The sequence below is a fragment of the Artibeus jamaicensis genome, unplaced genomic scaffold (assembly GCF_021234435.1).
Source record: "Artibeus jamaicensis isolate MK-2021 breed Jamaican fruit bat unplaced genomic scaffold, CSHL_Jam_final contig_475, whole genome shotgun sequence".
Taxonomy (NCBI): Eukaryota; Metazoa; Chordata; class Mammalia; order Chiroptera; family Phyllostomidae; genus Artibeus; species Artibeus jamaicensis.
The window spans coordinates 5,739,772-5,760,064 of NW_026521852.1; positions in this window are offsets into that span (position 1 = coordinate 5,739,772).

Genomic DNA, 20,293 nt, shown 5'->3' on the forward strand with positions numbered 1-20,293 from the left:
CGCACACTTCTTCCTGGGTAGGACAGGGCCCTCTCAACACCTCAACATCCTCCAACTCCCAATCCTGATACCTTTTCTCCCACCCCTGTGATTAAGAAGTCCCAGGGAAGGAAGACCAGCCTGTGCTCCTCACTTGTTTGAGGAATTTCTCTTTGGCTCCTCCCTGATGATTTCGGTTTTTTCCTGAGACCCAATCTAATCCCTTTCCTGCTTCCATTCTAATCTGACTATAGATGAAGACAGCCATCTTCATCTGCATTGTGACCTTTCAAAGATGGAGAACCTTTAGAAACACTTCCCTTCTCCTTTGTCTGAAGCCTTGCCTCTCCTCATTCCTCCTTCCCACATCTTGGGTCAGCAACCACAGTCTGCATGGAATATGCCGAATCATTTCAGGTACCCAGGTTCCTGCCTGCATCCAGGTTTGTTTCCTTGGTGACTATTACTGCTCCAGGAACTGGGCTGTACTGGGAGTCCTGGCAATGACCACAACCATGAGTATGAGAGACAGTGATTAGGAGAGCTGGGGAACAGTAAAGGAAGATGATAAGGAAGCCTTTGGGTGTTCTCAGCCCTGCCCCAGTATGGGCAGCAAGTATATAATTTGATGCAGTGTCAGGCTGCCATGGCTCTGGCTGACGATCCAGGAGGTTAGTGTGCACAATGTTCACACAGTGCTAGCCTGTGTCGCATACCCAACAAGACCCAAAGAATTGTACACAGAGCTTCTGACACCAGAATTACTTAATTCTGTAGATTGGCCCCACATAAAGCTCAAAACCTAAGTCAAGATGTCAAAAGATATCAGGCATCGAGCTGGAATAACCTGGTCTCTCCTTTTTCTTCTCTGAAGTTGAGATTGGAAACATTCAACTATATCTCTGTAAACAAAAACACTGGATTACAGAGGAAAGGTCTAAAATGAAATCCAATTGGTATGGTGTGTTCCATGCAGCAATTCTCTGGATCGCCTTCTACCCTACCAGGGTGCAAACCCACCTGTATCTTATACATTCTTAATTCACAGAGTGGGAAAAGAGAGACTCAAAGAAGAGGCTCTTGTGCCCCAGGGCCCAAGGGACCTAGCCTAATTCTTCAGAAAGGAGGTAGGCATTGAGGTGACCTCTAACCAGGATTTTCTCAAGGGGGCCCACCTACAGTTGACAGAGGGAAGGTAGGAGCTTGAAGGACAACAGAGTAGAGCAGATTGAACTTTGAATGTATAGCTCCTACCTTTGAGGATGTGTGCAAGTTTCTTAACTTCTTCAAACCTTAATTCCTGTATATAAAATGGAACTAATAAGGTAACAGAAGGAAATCCCTCCACATAGCCATGGTGCCTGTCGATTCCCAGTGAAACTTTCCCTCTCTGTTCCATGTCTAGGGGATTCCTAGTGCTTTCAGGAATCTTACTCAAGGAAGGAGGCTCCTAGCCAATAATCAGGACCTGCAGTAAAAGGTTTACCAACTCATGGGCCTGACTCCTTAGAGATGGAACAAGCAGACCAGAGACTGCCCTGGAAAGTTGAGTCTCCTTGGAAAGATGCAAAGGGCTCGAGGAGTGGCAATGGACACTCTCCAGAGGAAGGTCTTAGCTACAGAGAAGTGCCTGCTTCCTATGTAGATTAAGCTGTTCCCAAAAGTCAGGCCCAAACCATGGCAGCAAAGGTTAGGTCTTCCACTCTAGTGAAAATCACTGCTGAGAAAGCGGAATCCTTGGTGCCTTGCTCAAGCATAGAGAGGTTGCACCCTAGAAGAATGGCCATCAAAGTTTTTCATTGTGAGTCACTAGCAATTTCAACCACTCCCAGGTACAACTAACCCCAGTAACGTAACCACATCCCAGGCCAGAACCACCATCTTCTGGCAGCCTAGAGATAAAACCAGGGACAGCTCCATCTCCACTAATAATTAGAACTCTTTCCCTAGCACCCATTTTCTTAGAAAGACTACTTTCAATACTTATAAATCCAGTTTGTACTTCGGAACAATTGGATTTTGTTTCACATTTAATGAAAAGAAATAAAATAGCAAAACAAACAAAAAAAAAACCTTAACTAGTTAAGAACTCTGTCACGTATGTCATCAGGTTGTTGTGAGGTGTTTCTCACATAAGCTCCTAATATCTTGAGAACAGGACCAAGTCTCATTCATATCTACATCACTGGCCCATGAAAGTAGCTAAGTATTTATTTACTTCCCTTTTAACTTCCTTGTCTTTCTCCCTTCCTCACCTATCCCAAAACATTACCACTCCCTATCCATCCAAACTTTATCAAGTATGAGCTTCCATTATCATCAATCTAAAAAGGTACCTACAAGTAAAGTAAACCAGTGGTTCCCAATCCTGACTGCACATTTTAATCATCTGGGAAGCCTGAAAATATACCTACGCCCAGGACACATCCCAAACTAATTAAAACAAAAACTTCCAAGGTCCAGACCAGCTATCAGCATTTTTTAAAGTTACCTTAGTGATTCTAGTGTGAGAACCATTAAGTCAAACTATTTCTAATTTATTTCCTTCTTTCTTGGCAGAATAAGTATCCCTCCCAACTTCCTTGCCTCCAAGTTTGCATTTGCTCCTATCTTTTTCCACTTCCATTAATGTCCCTAATCTCTCCTATCTCTAACTTTGACTTCTTCACCCCTTTTCACCTAGCAGGTGTAATAAAATACCTCTATCCAGTATGCAGCTTCTTCTTGCTTCATCCCTCTCTTTCCTTTTCTTCTTATTCAACCTTCTTAAAAGAGTAAATTCCTCACCACCGTCCTTCACTTCTCAACTCCTTCCAACCTAGCTATCCTTTCAGTATCACTTCTCCTCCCAACTTCAAATATTGATATTTCTCAGAATTCAGCCTTTGGCCCCTTCACTCCTCATCCTACATGGTCTCCCAAAGTAATGTCATTCTCTCCCATGGCTTTATTCAGTGCTTACTTATTAATGCTCTTAAATTTAGATCTCTCTCCTGAGCATCAGACTCATATTTTCAACTTCTTACTGGACATTTTAACTTGGCTATTCTCTGGGTACTCCAAATGTAATAGGTTCGAAAGAAATGTATTATCTTCCCTTCACCACCACCCCATCCCCTTAGCTTATTCAGACCTTTTTCACTTCCAGACTTGCATCATTCCCTTCCAATCTATCTTCCTTTTCTGAAGGAAAAAATCACTATTGCTCCCTTGCTTGAAACAATTCAATGCTCCCCTCTGTCTGCAAGATGAAGCTAAAACTTCTTGACACTGGGTGAAAGGACAGTCAGTAGCTGATTCACTTTCCCCTCTAGCCTCATCTCCTGTTTCTGTCTGTGCATTCAAAGTCCAAACATTCAATGCACATCCATTCAAATTATGATCATTCAAACTATGCTCACCTACTGCTTGTTCTGCCAACTTGGAGTTCTATTACTGCCTCTGCTTTCACCTGGTATTTCTTTTTCCTGAAATGTTATCCTCCTCCTTCTCTGCATAGAAAGTTCTGTTCATCTTTTAAGATTCAGCTGTGGTCTCCTCTTTGACCCCCTAACTTTTCAAGCCAAGTTGGATGCCCTCTCCTACAGAGAGCCTTTTTTGTGCTCCTAGAGCTCTGCATTTTTAATAATATTGTATGGTAATTTCTTATTTACATCTCTGCCTGCCCAGCTGGTCTGTGAGCTTCTGAAGTGGAAGGAACAGTAGTTTATTTCTCTTTCTACAGCCAGAACTTAGCTCAGTGAATGGCATGCAAAGTAAATGTTTGTCTAGTGACACAGAAGAGAAGAGAAAAGAGAGAAGAGAAGAGAAGGGAAGGGAAGGGAAGGGAAGGGAAGGGAAGGGAAGGGAAGGGAAGAGAAGAGAAGAGAAGAGAAGAGAAGAGAAGAGAAGAGAAGAGAAGAGAAGAGAAGAGAAGAGAAGAGAAGAGAAGAGAAGAGACTGAGAGGAGATGCACTGTGGAATATCTGATGTTAAAGGAATCTGCTGGTAAATAATAAAATATTAACATTTTGAGACTGGAAGAGATCTTTCTCTATGTTACAGATGAGAAAACAAGTGTAGAGCAGATAAGTAGCTCATTGCCCCAAAACCATACAACTAAAAACCAGTGGCAGCACCCAAACTAGAACCTAGGTCTCCTGACTTCATGTTCAGTAGTTTATCAACTGCACCATGTTAATGGAGCTCTTATTGTTTCACTTAAATTAAAAATATAGAGCAGTGGCCCTTAGCTTTTTGTGGACTGTTGCTTTCTTTGAGACTCTGATGAAAACTATAGGATCCCTTCATAAAAATGCATACGAAAATTTCATATCCATTATCAAGGAACACAGGATGCTGGTGACTGAGTGAGGAATGAAGAGTCTAGAAATGGAGAGACTAGTAAGAAAGCTGATGCAAAAGTTGAGAGAGAGAGAGAGCGAGAGAGCAGGACCTAAGACAAGGAGGATAAGAAAGAAAGTTCAAATTTAAAAGGTGACCTGCAGATAGTAGAGGTAAGAAACGAGGAGGTATGTAAGATGACTCAAAGTCTTCTGGTATAGATCTTAAGGAATGTGTGATGCCACACATAGAATTACGGCTACTGAAGGAATAAGTTTGAAGGGTAAATCATGTGTTTGATTTGACAGGTGTCTTAGATGTCTGCAGGCCATCAGGGTGAAGATGTTTACAGAAAGCTGGCAATATCACAAGCATCTTCCACATTTTCTCCTGCCACTCTTCCTCATCTTGACAATCTATTAGTCCCTGCTCCAAACACATATTTCCTGCCTTCAACTCCTTTGTTGGTTCCACTCCCTCTGTACAATGTATGTTCCATTCACCATCATCCTTATTGAAAATACAAGGCCTAAGTCAAATCATATTTTCTATGATAAGCCATTCCTGGCACTACCCATTGACCTAATCTCTCCCTCCTCTGAAATATCCATTTTTTTCTCAGAACCTCTCTTACCATATTTTACGTTTTGAATTTCAGTTATGTTTTTTTAAAGGCATAAAGAGAGGGGAAGGAATCACGAAAGATGGTACAAATAGATAAAAATAGCAAGATTGAAATTTTAAACCTAACTATATCAAAAATCACATTGAATGTAACTGTTCTAAACACCCCAGTTAAAAGGCAGAGTTTGTCAAATTGCAGTATAAAAGCAGGATCTAACTATACAAGAAATACCTTTAAATATAAAGACATGAATTTAACCTATTCATGGTTATATTTAACTATATTTATATTTATAAAAGGAAAAGGAAAAATATATATCATGTTAACACTGATCAAAATAAAGCAGAAATGGCTATATTAATACTAACTAAAGTAGATTGCAAGTCAAAGAGTATTACCAGGAATAAAGAAGCTCATTTTATAATGGCAAAGAAGTCAATTCATCAAAAAGACATATCAGAGACTGAAAGTACAAAATCAGCCGTGACTCACTGATTGGGTGTTGGCTCAGTTAGATGTCGTCCCACGAATGGAGAGTTTGCCAGTTTGATTCCCGGTCAGGCTACATACTGGTGTTTTGGGGTTGTGGGGTTGAGGGGCCGGTCCCTGCCTGGGGCATGTGCAAGAAGCAACAAATTAATATTTCTCTCACACATCGGTGTTTCTGTCCCTCTCTTTCTGCCTCCCTTCCCTTTTCTCTAAAAATAAATAAATAAAATCTTTTTATTTTTAACGTACGTGAATCAAAAACTGACAGAACTGCAAATAGAAATTGACAAACCACAATTATAATTAGAAATATCAATCCCCTCCTCTCAGCAATTTATAGAACAAGTAGACAAAAAATCAGTAAAAATAAAAAGGACTAGACTAAAGCTATGAACTAGCTTGATTTAATTGACATTTGTAGAACATGCCACTTAGCAACAGAATGCACATTCTTTTCAAGTGCCCATGGAATATTTACCAAGGTAGGCCATATCTTGGACCATAAAAGAAATCTGGATAAATTTAAAAGGAGTCAGATCATACACAATATATTCTCTGACCAAAATGCTATTAAATTGTATGTCTGTAATAGAAAGTTATTAGGGAAAGCCCCCAAATAATTGGAAACTAAGTAACACAATTCTAAATTATTCATGGGTAAAGAAAGAAATCAAAGGAAAAATTAAAATTTTTGAACTGAGTGAAAATAGAAACACAACATCATAAAATCAGTGGGAAAATATTGGCAAATCGCATCCAACAATATATCCAAAAGATTATACACCATGATCAAGTGGGATTCATCCCAGGGATGCAAGGATGGTTCAACATTCGCAAAACAGTAAATGTAATTCATCACATAAACAAAAGCAAAGACAAAAACCACATGATCATATCAATAGACGCAGAAAAAGCTTTCGATAAGTTACAACACCCATTTATGATAAAAACACTCAGCAAAATGGGAATAGAGGGAACATTCCTCAATATAATAAAGGCCATCTATGAGAGACCTACAGCCAATATCATACTCAATGGACAAAAACTAAAAGCTTTTCCACTAAGATCAGGAACAAGACAAGGATGTCCACTTTCACCACTTCTATTCAATATAGTATTAGAAGTTTTGGCCACAGCGATCAGGCAGGAAAAGGAAATAAAAGGCATCCAAATAGGAAAGGAGGAAACAAAACTGTCACTGTTTGCAGATGACATGATAGTGTACATGGAAAATCCTATAGACTCTACCCAAAAACTGCTCAAACTAATTAATGAATTTGGCAAAACAGCAGGATACAAAGTCAATATCCAGAAATCAAAGGCATTTTTGTATACAAACAATGAATCAGCAGAAGCAGAAATCAAGGAAAAAAATCCCATTCGATATAGCAAAAAGAAAAATAAAATATCTGGGAATAAACCTAACCAAAGAGGTAAAAGACCTGTATGCAGAAAACTACACAGCACTGAAGAAAGAAATCAGGGAAGACACAAACAAATGGAAACATATACCGTGTTCATGGATTGGAAGAATTAACATCATCAAAATGTCCATACTACCCAAAGCAATATACAGATTCAATGCAATACCTATTAAAGTACCAATGGCGTATTTCACAGACATAGAACAAACACTTCAAAAATTTATATGGAATCATAAACGAGCCCGAATAGCAGCTGCTCTTTTGAGAAAGAAGAAGAAAGTAGGAGGGATCACAATACCTGATATCAAACTGTATTACAAAGCCACTGTAATCAAAACAGCCTGGTACTGGCATAAAAACAGGCACATAGACCAATGGAACAGAACAGAGAGCCCAGAAATCAACCCAACTCTCTACAGTCAATTAATATTTAACAAAGGGGGCAGTAACATAAAATGGAGTAAAGATAGCCTCTTCAGCAAATGGTGTTGGGAGAACTGGACAGCTACGTGCAAAAAAATGAAACTTGAGCACCAACTTACACCATACACCAAAATAAATTCAAGGTGGATAAAAGACTTAAATATAAGCCGTGACACCATTAAAGTCCTAGAGGAGAACATTGGCAAGAAAATCTCAGCTATTCCACGCAGCAACATTTTTACGGATATGTCCCCTAGAGCAAGGAATATAAAGGAAAGAATAAACAAATGGGATCTCATCAAAATAAAAAGCTTCTGCATGGCTAAAGAAAACAGTATTAAATTAAAAAGACAACCAACTGTATGGGAAAACATATTTGCCAATGATACCTCAGACAAAGGTTTAATCTCCAAAATATACAAAGAACTTACACGACTCCACTCTAGGAAGACATCGAACCCAATTAAAAAATGGGAAAAGGACTTGAACAGACACTTCTCTAAAGAGGACATACAGAATATGCAGAGACACATGAAGAGATGCTCAATATCGTTAGCTATCAGAGAGATGCAAATTAAAACCACAATGAGATACCACTTTACACCAGTCAGGATGGCTATAATAGACAAAGCAACAAACAACAAATGTTGGAGAGGGTGTGGGGAAAAGGGGACCTTAGTTCACTGTTGGTGGGATTGCAGACTAGTACAACCATTATGGAAAACAGTATGGAATTTTCTCAGAAAAATAAAAATTGACCTGCCTTTTGACCCAGCAATTCCACTGCTAGGATTATACCCCAACAATCCTAAAACATCAATTTCAAAGAACCTATGCACCACAATGTTCATAGCAGCACAATTTACAATAGCCAAGAGTTGGAAGCAACCTAGGTGCCCATCAGTAAATGAATGGATCAAAAAATCGTGGTACAAATACACAATGGAATTCTATGCAGCAGAGAGAAAGAAGGAGCTACTACCTTTTGCAACAACATGGATGGAACTGGAAAGCATTATGCTGAGTGAAATAGGCCAGGCATTGAAGGACAAATACCATATGATCTCACCTTTGACAGGAAGCTAAAGAATAAAACAAACAAGCAAACAGAACAAAAACAAAGACACTGAAATAGAGAACAAGTGGACAGTGACCAGAGGGGAGAGGGAAGGGAACTTAAAGGGAAAAAGGGGGAGGGATTTTGAGGAACAAGTATGAGGGATGCAGAGATGAGGACTGGGGGGTGGAATGGGGGGGAGACTGGGTGGGGGGGTGGGGTGGGATGGGAGAAATAGATTAAAAAAATGTACTTGAAAAGTAACTAAATAAAATTTAATATTAAAAATAAATAAATAAATAAATAAAAATAATAAAATCAGTGGGATATAGCTAAAGCAGTACGAAAAGGGAAAATTATGGCTCTAACAGCCTACATTAGAAAAAGGAGAAAGTCTCAAGTTGACGACATTATCTTCTACCTTTCAAAATTAGAGAAAGACATAAATAAAATCCAAAGTGAGATGAAGAAAGAAAATAATAAAGATATATCAGAAATCAATAAAATAGAAAATGGAAAATCAATAGAAACAAATCAGTTAAACCAAAAGCTGGTTCTCTGAAACAATAGGAAAAAATAGATAAATCTAGCCAGACTGATCAGAAAAATAGACAAAAAAAAAGAAAGAAAGAAAACACCAATGACTAGTATCAGGAATGTGAGAGGCAACATCACTACAGATTCTACAGATATTAAAAAGATAATAGAAATATTATGAATGGCTTTATGCCAATAAATTTGACACTTTAGATGAATGTAAAAATCCCTTGAAAGTAACACAGTATCAAATTCATTCAAGAATAAATAGATCTTTTGAATCCCTCTACAGCTATTAAAGAAATTGAATTGTAGTTAAAAACCCTCCCACAAAGAAAATACCAGACCTAAATGACTTTACTGGTAAATTTTACCAAACATTTACAAAATAACTAATGCCAATTTTACACAGAGTCTTCCAGAAAACTGAAGCATTGGGAATACTTCCCAATTCATTATATGAAGCCTACATTACTCTGACACCAGAATGAAACAATGGCATTACAAGAAAACTACAGACCAATATCCCAAATGAATATAGGTGAAAAAAATCCTTAACAAAAATCTTACTAAATCAAATATTAACATTATATGAAAAGGATAATACATCATGAACAAAAATACAAGGTGGATTTAATATTTAAAACACTGAAAGCATTTTTAAAGTTTTTTTAAAAATAAAATGAATAAAATATGATTATCCCACTATCAAAAACATTTAACAAAAATCCAATATTAATTTCTAATTTTTAAAAATCTCTCAACACCTCTCAACACATTTAAAATTAGAAGAAAACTTCCTCAACCTGATAAAGCACATCTACAAAAAATTATGGAAAACATCATATGTAATGGTGAAAGACTGAATACGTTCTTCTTAAAATCAGGAACAAAGAAAGAATATCTGTTCTCACCACTTTATTCAATATTATAATGGAGGTTTTATCCAGTGCAATATAAAGCAAGAAATAAAATAATGACATCCAGATTTGAAAAAAATTAAGTAAAATCATCTTTATTCAGAGATGACAAAATCATCTACACAGAAAATTCAATGGAATCTATGGAAAAGTTACAAGAATAAAAAACTGAGTTTATCAAGGTTTCAGGATACAAGATCAATGTGCAAAAAATAATTATATTTTTACATACTCACTGTATTTGTTCCTGAGGTCTGCTGTAACAAAATATCACGAATTGAAGTGACTTAGATCAGCAAAAATTGACTCCCTCACAATTCTGGAGGCTAGAAGTTGATATCAAGGTATGTGCAGGCCATGTTCTCTCATAAGGTTATAGTGAGGAACCCTTCCTTGCCTCTTTCAGTTTATGGTGTTTCCTGCAAATCTGTGACAGCCTTGGCTTATAAATGCATCACTTCAATCTCTACCTCCATTGTCAAATGGCAGTCTTTTTCCTCTCAGTTTCTACATAATCTTTTCTGTCTGCTTGTCTGGGTCCAAATTTCCTTCTTCTTACAAGAACACCAATTATAGATTTAGGGCCCATCCTACCACAGTATAAACTCATCTTAGCTAAATCTTAACTAATTATATCTACAGAGACCCAATTTTAAATAAGGTCACATTCACACAGGTACTGGGGGCTGGACTTCAAAGTATCTTTTTAAAAATATATTTTATTGATTATGCTATTACAGTTGTCCCATTTCCCCCCTTTATTCCCCTCTGCCCTGCACAACCAACCCCTCCTTCCCACATTCCCCCCCTTTAGTTCATGTCCATGGGTCATACATATAAGTTCTTTAGCTTCTGCGTTTCCTGTACTATTCTTAACCTTTCCCTGTCTATTTTCTACCTACCATTTATGCTTCTTATTCCATGTACCTTTTCTCCCATTGCCCCCTCCCTCTCCCACTCCCCTGTTGATAACCCTCCGTGTGAGCTCCATTTCTGTGATTCTGTTCCTGTTCTAGTTGTTTGCTTAATTTGCTGTTGTTTTTGTTTTAGTTGTGGTTGTTAATAACTGTGTGTTTGCCGTCATTTTGCTGTTCATATTTTTTATCTTCTTTTCCTTAGATAAATCCCTTTAACATTTCATATAATAAGGGCTGGGTGATGATGAACTCCTTGAATTCGACCTATCTGAGAAGCACTTTATCTGTCCTTCCATTCTAAATGAAAGCTTTGCTGGATACAGCAATCTTGGATGTAGGTCCTTGCCTTCCACGACTTGGAATACTTCTTTCCAGTCCCTTCTTGCCTGTAAGGTCTCTTTTGAGAAATCAGCTGACAGTCTGATGTGGACTCCTTTGTAGGTAACTGTCTTCTTTTCTCTTGCTGCTTCTAAGATTCTCTCCTCATTTTTAATCTTGGGTAATACAATTATGATGTGCCTTGGTGTGTTCCTTCTTGGGTCCAACTTGTCTGGGACTCTCTGAGCTTCCTGGACTTCCTGGAAGTCTATTTCCTTTGCCAGATTAGGGAAGTTTTCCTTCATTATATTTTCAAATAAGTTTTCAATTTCTTGGTCTTCCTCTTCTCTTTCTGGTACTCCTATGATTCAGATGTTGGAACATTTAAAGATGTCCTGGAGGTTTCTAAGCCTGTCCTCACTTTTTTGAATTCTTGTTTCTTCATTCTGTTCTGAATGAATGTTTCCTTCTTCCTTCTGGTCTATACCATTGATCTGAGACCCAGTTTCCTTCCCGTCACTGTTGGTTCCCTGTAGATTTTTCTTTATTTTACATAATGTGACCTTCATTGCTGCCTAGGTCTTTTTCTGTGTGCTGTTGAAGTACCCTGTGAGTTCCTAGATCATCCTGATAACCAGTGTTTTGAACTGTGTATCTGATAGGTTGGCTAGCTCTTTGTCACTTAGTCATATTTTTTCTGGAGCTTTAAACTGTTCTTTCATTTGGGCTTTTTTTTTTTTTTGTCTTGGAATGCCTGCTTTGTAGTAAGGGGCAGAGCGTTAGCTGTTCACCAGGGTGGGGCAACCCATGTTGCTGTGTTGCGATGCTGTATGTGGGGGAGGGGTCCAAGAGGAAACAGTGCTGCTTGCTTCAGTCTCAGCTGGTTTTCAGTCACTTCCCCTGCTATCTGCAATCAAATTGGGCCCTTCTTGTGCTGAATCCTAGTGGGTGGGTTTGTGTACATTCTAGGACCCTGTGGGTCTCTCCATCAAACTCTCTGTAATCCTGGGAGCTTCTTCTGGCACCTCGACCCCCGAAAGTCTTTCCAATTGATGCTTTTAGGTTTTAATTCCCATTGCTGGGGCCCTAGCCTGTGTGGTCTGTCTCACTGCTCGCTTCCTCACCTGGTTTATTTGAGTGTGAAAGTGTGACCGCAGTCAGCCAGCCGCCTTGCGCCCCCATTGGGTCCACCCGTTGCCACCCCACACCTGGGATCTGCTAACCCCGGCCTGTGCACCTGGATTTGTATGGCCACTTTTTCCTGCTCGACCCCACTCCTCTGCCAGCCACTGACTCTGACCCTCTTACCAGTCTGGCTGAGTGGTTCGTTGTTGTTGGACTTCTGTACAGTTCAATTTTCTGTATTTTAGTTGCATTTTTGTTACTAAAACTTGGTTGTCTTTAAACTTGGTTGTGTGAGGAGGTAGTGTTTCCACCTATACCTCCATCTTGGCCAGAAGTCCTCTATAACTGAGTTTCTATCTCATTTTTTATCAAATAACATGCAAATAGATAAAAGTCCAAAGGTAAATAATAGAAACAACAAAATAATAATAAGTATTAGAAGAAAGCAATGGAGTGTTTTGTTGTTTTCATATGTGAACTTGGAGCAGGGAAAGCCAAGGCCTAAAAACCAAAAGCCATAGAAAAAAGTTATAAATTTAAGGAAATAGAAATGTTCTGCAAAGCAAAAGAGTTGCAGTCCATTTATTGTGGATGCTACAATCTTATAATTTTAGAGACCCTACCATCAATTGCACAATTCCCAACAATCAAAGAAAATAGAAAAAGAATGCCTATGATTTTACACCTACCTGAACAGCAAAATTTAAAAGTTAGATAATATTAAGTGTTAGTGAGGTGGTAAGTAATAGAGATCTTTTTTTTCTTTTTCCTTGAAAAATTTTATTTATTTATCTCTAGAGGGAAAGGGAAGGAGAAAGGGAGAGAAATATCAATGTATGGTTGCCTCTCGTGCATCCCCTGCTGGGAACTGGCCTGCAACCCAGGCATGTGCCCTGATTGGGAATAGAACCACGATCCTTTGGTTCACAAGCCTGTACTCAATCCACTGAGCTACACCAGCCAGGGTGGAAATAGAGCTCTTAATGAGTAGCTGAGGTGGGTATAAATTAATGTTTTGTAGGGCAATTTAGATGTCCTTAGTAAAATTGAATATATGTATTATAGACTACATTCCACTTGCCTTTTTAGGAATATATTGCAAAAATAACCTTATAAATGATACATATAATGACATATTCAAGGATACTCATCATAGCAAAGAATTGCAGAAACATCTTATATGATAAATACATGCTGAAATGAACATATGGTACATGTAGATAAAACTGAACTAGTTCTCCACATACTGTGTTTTAAATTCAACCTCATGTATTAAAACAGAATAGAATCTTAAAACATAATGTTGAGTAAAAAAAGAGAAGAAGAAGAAGAAACATGGTAAGATGTATATCACAATACTGTCCTGAAATGTAAAACATGCAAAATAATATAGTATGTCAATCATTGTTACATATATGTGTAAATAAATAAATGAAAGAGAGATTCAAAGATGCGCACTAGCTAAATGAGTAAATGCCTCTGGGAGGGGTGGCAAGGAAATCAGGATAAGGGATGGGAAAAGAGGAAGCAACAAAAGGGAAGCATGGACCAATTATTTAATGTGCCACATTAAAGAATTTAATTAATCATAGCAGCTGAATTTTGTGAAGAACAAAAACGTTTTTGTTTTAATTAAAATAAACTACATTTTTTAAAAAAATTACTGCATAAAGTTAAAAAAAACAAATAAAATGATAGGCCAAAGATGTGAATAGGTAATTTACAAGAGAAATACAAGTATCTAGTAACCATATATTTTTTAAATTTAATTTATTTATGTTTAGAGGGGAAGGGAAGGAGAAAGGGAGAAAAATATCAATGTAGGGTTGTCTCTCATGCATCCTGCTGGGAACTGGCCTGCAACCCAGGCATGTGCCCTGACTGGGAATCAAACTGTGATCTTTTGGTTCACAGGCCTGCGCTCAATCCACTGAATTACACCAGCCAGAGCTACCATATATTGTTTTCAACTTCAAATATAAGAAAAATTTTTATTAAAGAAAAATTTGTTATTTCTTTTACCCATCAAATTGGAGAAAAATTTAAAAGAATGCTGACACTTATTGCTATAAAGGGTGTATAGAAATGTGGAGCTGGAAATAGTGTATAAAGAGTTTCTAAAGGGCAATTTGGAAGTGCCTATCAAAATTTAAAATGTACATTCTCCTTAATCCAACAATTTTTAAGTGAATTTATCCTCCAAATATGCTCACATAAGTGTACAAATATGTATGCATAAAATTATGTGCATTGTTAGTAACAAAAGGTTGGAATTTGTTTTTTTCTTTATTTTTTAAAATTATATTTTACTGATTATGCTATTACAGTTGTCCTGATTTTCCCCCCTTTGCCTGCTCCATCCAGCACCCTCCACCCCCTCAGGCAATACATCCACCTCTGTTCATGTCCATGGGTCATGGATGTAAGTCCTTTGGCTACTCCATTTTTTATACTGTAGTTTATATCACCATGGCTATTCTGTAACTATGTATTTGTACTTCTTCATCCCCTCACCTCTTCACCCAATCCCCCCATAACCCTCCTCCCATCTGGCAACCATCCAAATGCTCCCTACATCCATGATTCTGACTCTGTTCTTCTTGTTTGCTAGTTTGTTTTTTAGATTCAATTGTTGTTAGATACGTGTTTGTTGGCATTTTATTGTTTATAGTTTTGATCTTCTTTTTCTTAAATAAGGCCCTTTAACATTTCATATAATAATGGTTTGGTGATGATGAATTCCTTTAGTTTTTTCTCATCTTGGAAGCTCTTTATCTGCCCTTTAATCGTAAATGATAGCTTTGCTGAGTACAGCAATCTTGGCTGTAGGTCCCTCCCTGCTTTTTGTGATTTTGAATATTTCTTGCCAATCTCTTGCAGCCTGCAAAGTTTCTTTTGAGAAATCAGCTGACAGTCTATGGGAACTCCCCTGTAGGTAACTAACTTCTTTTCTCTTGCTGCTTTTAAGATTCTCTCTTTATCTTTAATCTTTGGCTTTTTAATTATGATGTGTCTTGGTGTGGGCCTCCCTGCAATGTCTTGTTTGGGACTCTCTGTACTTCCTGGGCTCACATATCTACTTCCTTCACCAAATTAGGAAAGTTTTCTTTCATTATTTTTTCAAATAGATTTCCAATTTCTTGCTCTTTCTTTTCTCTTTCTGGCACTCCTATGATGCTAATGTTGAACTGCTTGAGGTTGTTCCAAAGGCTGGTTATATTATCCTCATTTTGGGGGATTCTTTTTTCTTCTTGTTCTGACTGGTTGTTTTTTGCTTCCTTATGTTTCATATCATTGATTTGATTCTTGGCTTCATCCAATCTACTGTTGTTTTCCTGTAAATTGTTCTTTATTTCAATTAGTGTGTCCTTCATTTCTGACTGGATCTTTTTTATGCTGTTGAGGTTCTCATTAAATTTCTTGAGCATCCTTATAACCACTGTTTCGAACTATGCATCTGAGAGATTGCTTATCTCCATTTTGTTTAACTCTTTCTCTGGAGTTTTGATCTATTCTTTCATTTGGACCATGTTTCTTTTTCTCCTCATTTTGGCAGCCTACTTGTGTTTGTTTCTATGTATTAGGTAGAGCTGCTTTTGACTCTGTGTCTTGGTAGTGTGGCCTACTATATAGTAAATGTCCTGTAGGGTCCAGTGGCACAGCATCCCTTATTACCCAAGCTGGGTACTCAAGGTACACCCTTTATGTGAGTTGAGTACACCCTCCTCTTGCAGTTGAGGCTTGACCGCTATTGGCAGGTCAGTGGGAAAGATTTACCCAGGCCAATAAGCTGCAAGAATTGGCTATGACCAATGACCACCAATCTTTGCCCTCTGTGGAGGATCAGCTGTGCAGGGCAAGGTGGTGGTGCTCTGACATGGTCTGTAGCTGCCTACTGCGTATGCAGGCTCTGAGATTTCCCCAGGCAGGGAATGGCAAGGTCAGCCCCCCACCTGTTTTGCCTGGGGCCACCCTGCTTGAGCTATAAAGCAATCTGAAATGGCTGCTACTTGTGCTGGGCTTGGAGATTCCCAGGCAAAGCCAAGCTGTGAATCAAGGCTGCCTACTATTAGTGCTGGACCTGGGTGTCAATGAAGCCAACTGTTGCTTGTTTGAGATGATTTAGGAAGGTGTGAAGCATGAGCCAAGACCAGCCTTTTATATAGAAAAGCAGCTTGGGTGGGTTTATAAGTTGGGTGGATTGGAATATCTGGGGATCTCTAATGCAGGTCAAACAATGTTAGCCAGGTTGGGAGTTTTAGATATGGCATCAGCTTACCAGCTCTGTGGCTCTGTGGCTCTGTGGCTCTGTGGGGAAAGGTTCAGAATGGGGCAATGGCTTCTGCCGTGATGCCAGACTCTTCAGTTTCTCCCTGTGTACCTACCACTGGTGCCTTTTGAGCTGCTACCCTGTTGCTGGAGCTCAGAGGGAATGAGTCTGTATAGGGGAGTCTGTGTGTGGGTTCTTTAGGAGGAACTGCTTAGGGCTCCAGAATTTTCTTCCACCTACTCTATCCTCACTTTGTTTTGCAGCCAGAAGTTGTGGGGACTTATCCTCCTAGTGCTGTAACCCTGGGCTAGGGGGCCTGGTGTGGCACTGTACTCCTTGCTCCTGAGATATCCCTCTTGAATTTTAATGTACCACATTCTGCATCTGCAGCCTTCCTACCTGTATGGATGGATGTGGTTTCTTTAATTGCATATTTGACAGACTTCATTCAACTTGATTTCTGACAGTTCTGAGTGATGGTTATTCTATATTTTAATTGTAATTTTGATGTGGTTGTGTAATGAGCAATCCATGACTGCCTATGCCACCACCTTGACCAGCAGTCAAGATTGGAATTAAGTTAAATGTCCATCTGCAGGAGAGTGATTATACATAGGTCCTGTGCAGAAGTTGAAAAAGTGAAGTTAGTTCACATATAAAGATATAAAATGATCTTTGTAATGTATTGTTAAAGGAGTAGTACATGTAAGATAAATAAAGTCAAATAGTAAATGTACAATATAATTTTAATTTTAAATGCCTGTGCCTATATATTTATATAGATTTATAAAACCTAAAGTCTGGAAGGATACAAACCAAGTGATTAATATGGACTTCTTTTGGGGAAGAATGGGTAATTCATACCTACACAATTGGTATGTAGGGGTCATACACTTACTTTTATGTTTATGTACTGTAGCATTATTTGAATGTGTTACAATAGGCATATATTACTTTGGTAATTTTTTAACTTTTTAAAAATTAGTATCTTATGGCTCACAGTGAACTGAAAAGATAAGACAGCTTTACAGAGGAGGTAATGTATGAGAACCCCACCTGAAATGTCAAATGGATTGGAATAAATGAACAAATCTGTATTCTCAAGGTGAATAGCAAAAGGTAGATGTTGGGACAACTCAACAACTTGAAGTGGAAAGTAATAAAAGCTGTAATAATCCTCTAATAACCACCATTTACTGAGTTTTGTTATCTACTAGCATTGGACTAAGGGCCTTACATGTTGTCTTTGATGAGGAAACAGATACTCAGAGATTTTAGTAACTCATCCCAGGTCACACTGAAACTCATTAATGATTTCAGTACAATTCAATAGGAGAAGGGCAATCACAGAAATATGCACAGAAAGTTAAGGGGGCAAGGAGGAGCCAGGCTTAGGGGCATAAGAGGGCACACCAAGTCAGGAGGTGTCCTGGAGTAGAGGATATCTGCATTTTCTTGAAGAATGAGTGGGACTTACCTAAGTGAAGTAAGAGGAAGAACTCCAAGAGCATAAGCACAGAAATATGGGACAATAGGGAGTGTGCATGAGATTTGAATTCCGTTGAATGCTAAAGCACAATTTGGCAAAGGATGGAAGGTGGGGCTGGACAGACCGGCAAGAGCTGCCCTGTAAAGGAAATTTTATGCCATATTGAAGAATTTGGATTGTATTCTGGAAATAACAGGGGGTCAATAAAAGGACTTCAGTATAGAACTGTTCTGATTATATGTGCATTTTGGGTGGGTCACTCTGATGGCAGTCTAGATGGTGGATTTAAGGGAAGTTAGCCAGAAGGCAGGGAGAATAGATTAGTGACTGCAATAGTGACAGTGAAGGAATGCAGGGGTGTTACAGGTAGAAATATAGAAACAGTTCCAAGTCACATTTAGAACACAAAATAAATAGATGTTGATGATGGATTGGAGGTGAGAGTAAGGGAACGAAAAGTGTGATATCATCAAGACAATTTTATGCTGACAATGCCATGTATTCATTTGAGGAACACGAAGGGAAAAGTAGGGTTAGAGGAGGAGGAAATGAGGAGTCCAGTTTCGGGTATGTGGAAATTCCCAGGAAAGACCTAGAAGAGAGGTCCAGCTCTTCATCTACAAACCCAGGAAGCCGACTTCCTTCTGGAGACCTCCACGGGAAAGAACAGTTCTCATTCAATTTGTCCTCATTACATCACCACTACTCCACCATCTACAATTCCCCACACAGTTTCTCTTCCTATATGGCCTCTTTTCGAACATGGCCCCACTGTTTATTCAGGCCCTTAAGTCAGAAACCTGAGAGTTCTCTTCTAGCATACCACATTTAATCAATTATCATATCTTATTGAATCTACCATTTAAATGGCCTCCCTAAATCTGTCCTCTTTTCTCCATTCCCATGCCACTGCCTAAATACAGACACTTATCCTCTCTCCCATGACCTTGCAATGATTTCCTAAATCAGATCTCTCCTACACAGATCTCACTTGTCTATCTTCAGAATTGCCCTTAGAATGATTTTTCTCATGTGTAAATCTGATGGTGTTTATCTACCCTACTGAAGAACATCCACTGGTTTCCTATCACTATGTGGCATAGAACAAGCTTCCCAGTATAACATACACTTCCTCTCCTGACCTGGCCCCTGCTTACTTCTCCAGGCCATTCTCCATCACTTCCTGTCCCACCAGCCCCTTTCATTTTATGTCCTAACAGTATCAAACTGCTTGTATTGTGCTCTTGCTTACCATGTCTCTTCAGGCCTCCATGCTTTCATCCCTATAGTGCCTTCTACCTGGAATATCACACTCTTAGGTAGGGTTCCCTGGGAAACAGACTCTTGAACTCTGAGATTATATGCAGGACAGTGCTTTTAGGCATGCTCCTGAGAACACCTGTTAAGTGTGTGAAAGCTGAATTAAACACAGAGAGAAGCTGAAATGCAATGTAATCGCAGCACAGTTCTCTGGTAATCTCAAAGGGGATCTCAAGCTGAGATGGTTCGCTGTGAGTCAACACTGCTGCAGCTGAGGAAGTAAGTGTTCCAGTCCAGTGAAGGAGGAAATTTGTGAAAGGGGTTCTTGACAGCACACCACAGAATTCTCTGCGAGCACCTTTGCAGACCTGGAAAACCCATATTGAGGTTTTCCCAACATGGGTTTTCCAGATCTTCAAAGCCCGACTTGGGTTTTACCTGCTCCCTCCCTCATCAACACTCCCTCTAAGTAGCTGAGGAAGTAAGTGTTCCAGTCCAGTGAAGGAGGAAATTTGTGAAAGGGGTTCTTGACAGCACACCACAGAATTCTCTGCGAGCACCTTTGCAGACCTGGAAAACCCATATTGAGGTTTTCCCAACATGGGTTTTCCAGATCTTCAAAGCCTGACTTGGGTTTTACCTGCTCCCTCCCTCATCAACACTCCCTCTAAGTTAATCTTTCTTTCCTTGAACTACTTCTATTCTGTGTGTGTGCTATTCACTGTCAAAAAATTAATGTGTTTACATGTCTGTGTCCCCACGCTACCTCTCCAGTAGATGGTCAGAAGACCATCTGGATCTGTATCTCAGAACCTAGAACAGTGCCTGGGACACACTGACTATTCAATGAATATGTAGTGCATTGACTAAAATGGGATTGACTAGTAAAAGAGAAAGCTACAAGGTATGAAAGGAGAAGGCTGGAGTTTAAATGCCAGTAAGGATAAAAGGGAGGATGGTAGCAAAAAGGTTCTGATCTTGAGGCCCTCCATCTCCTCTCACTTCACTTGGGAACTAGGGCCCTTCTCAGGAGGTCTAAAAGTCCCAGGTTAGAGCAAAGCAAGGCTCTGAGCTTAGAATGTCCAAAGTGAGTCAGGAGCCAACAAAAGACTGTCACATGTAAATAGCCCTGTGGCT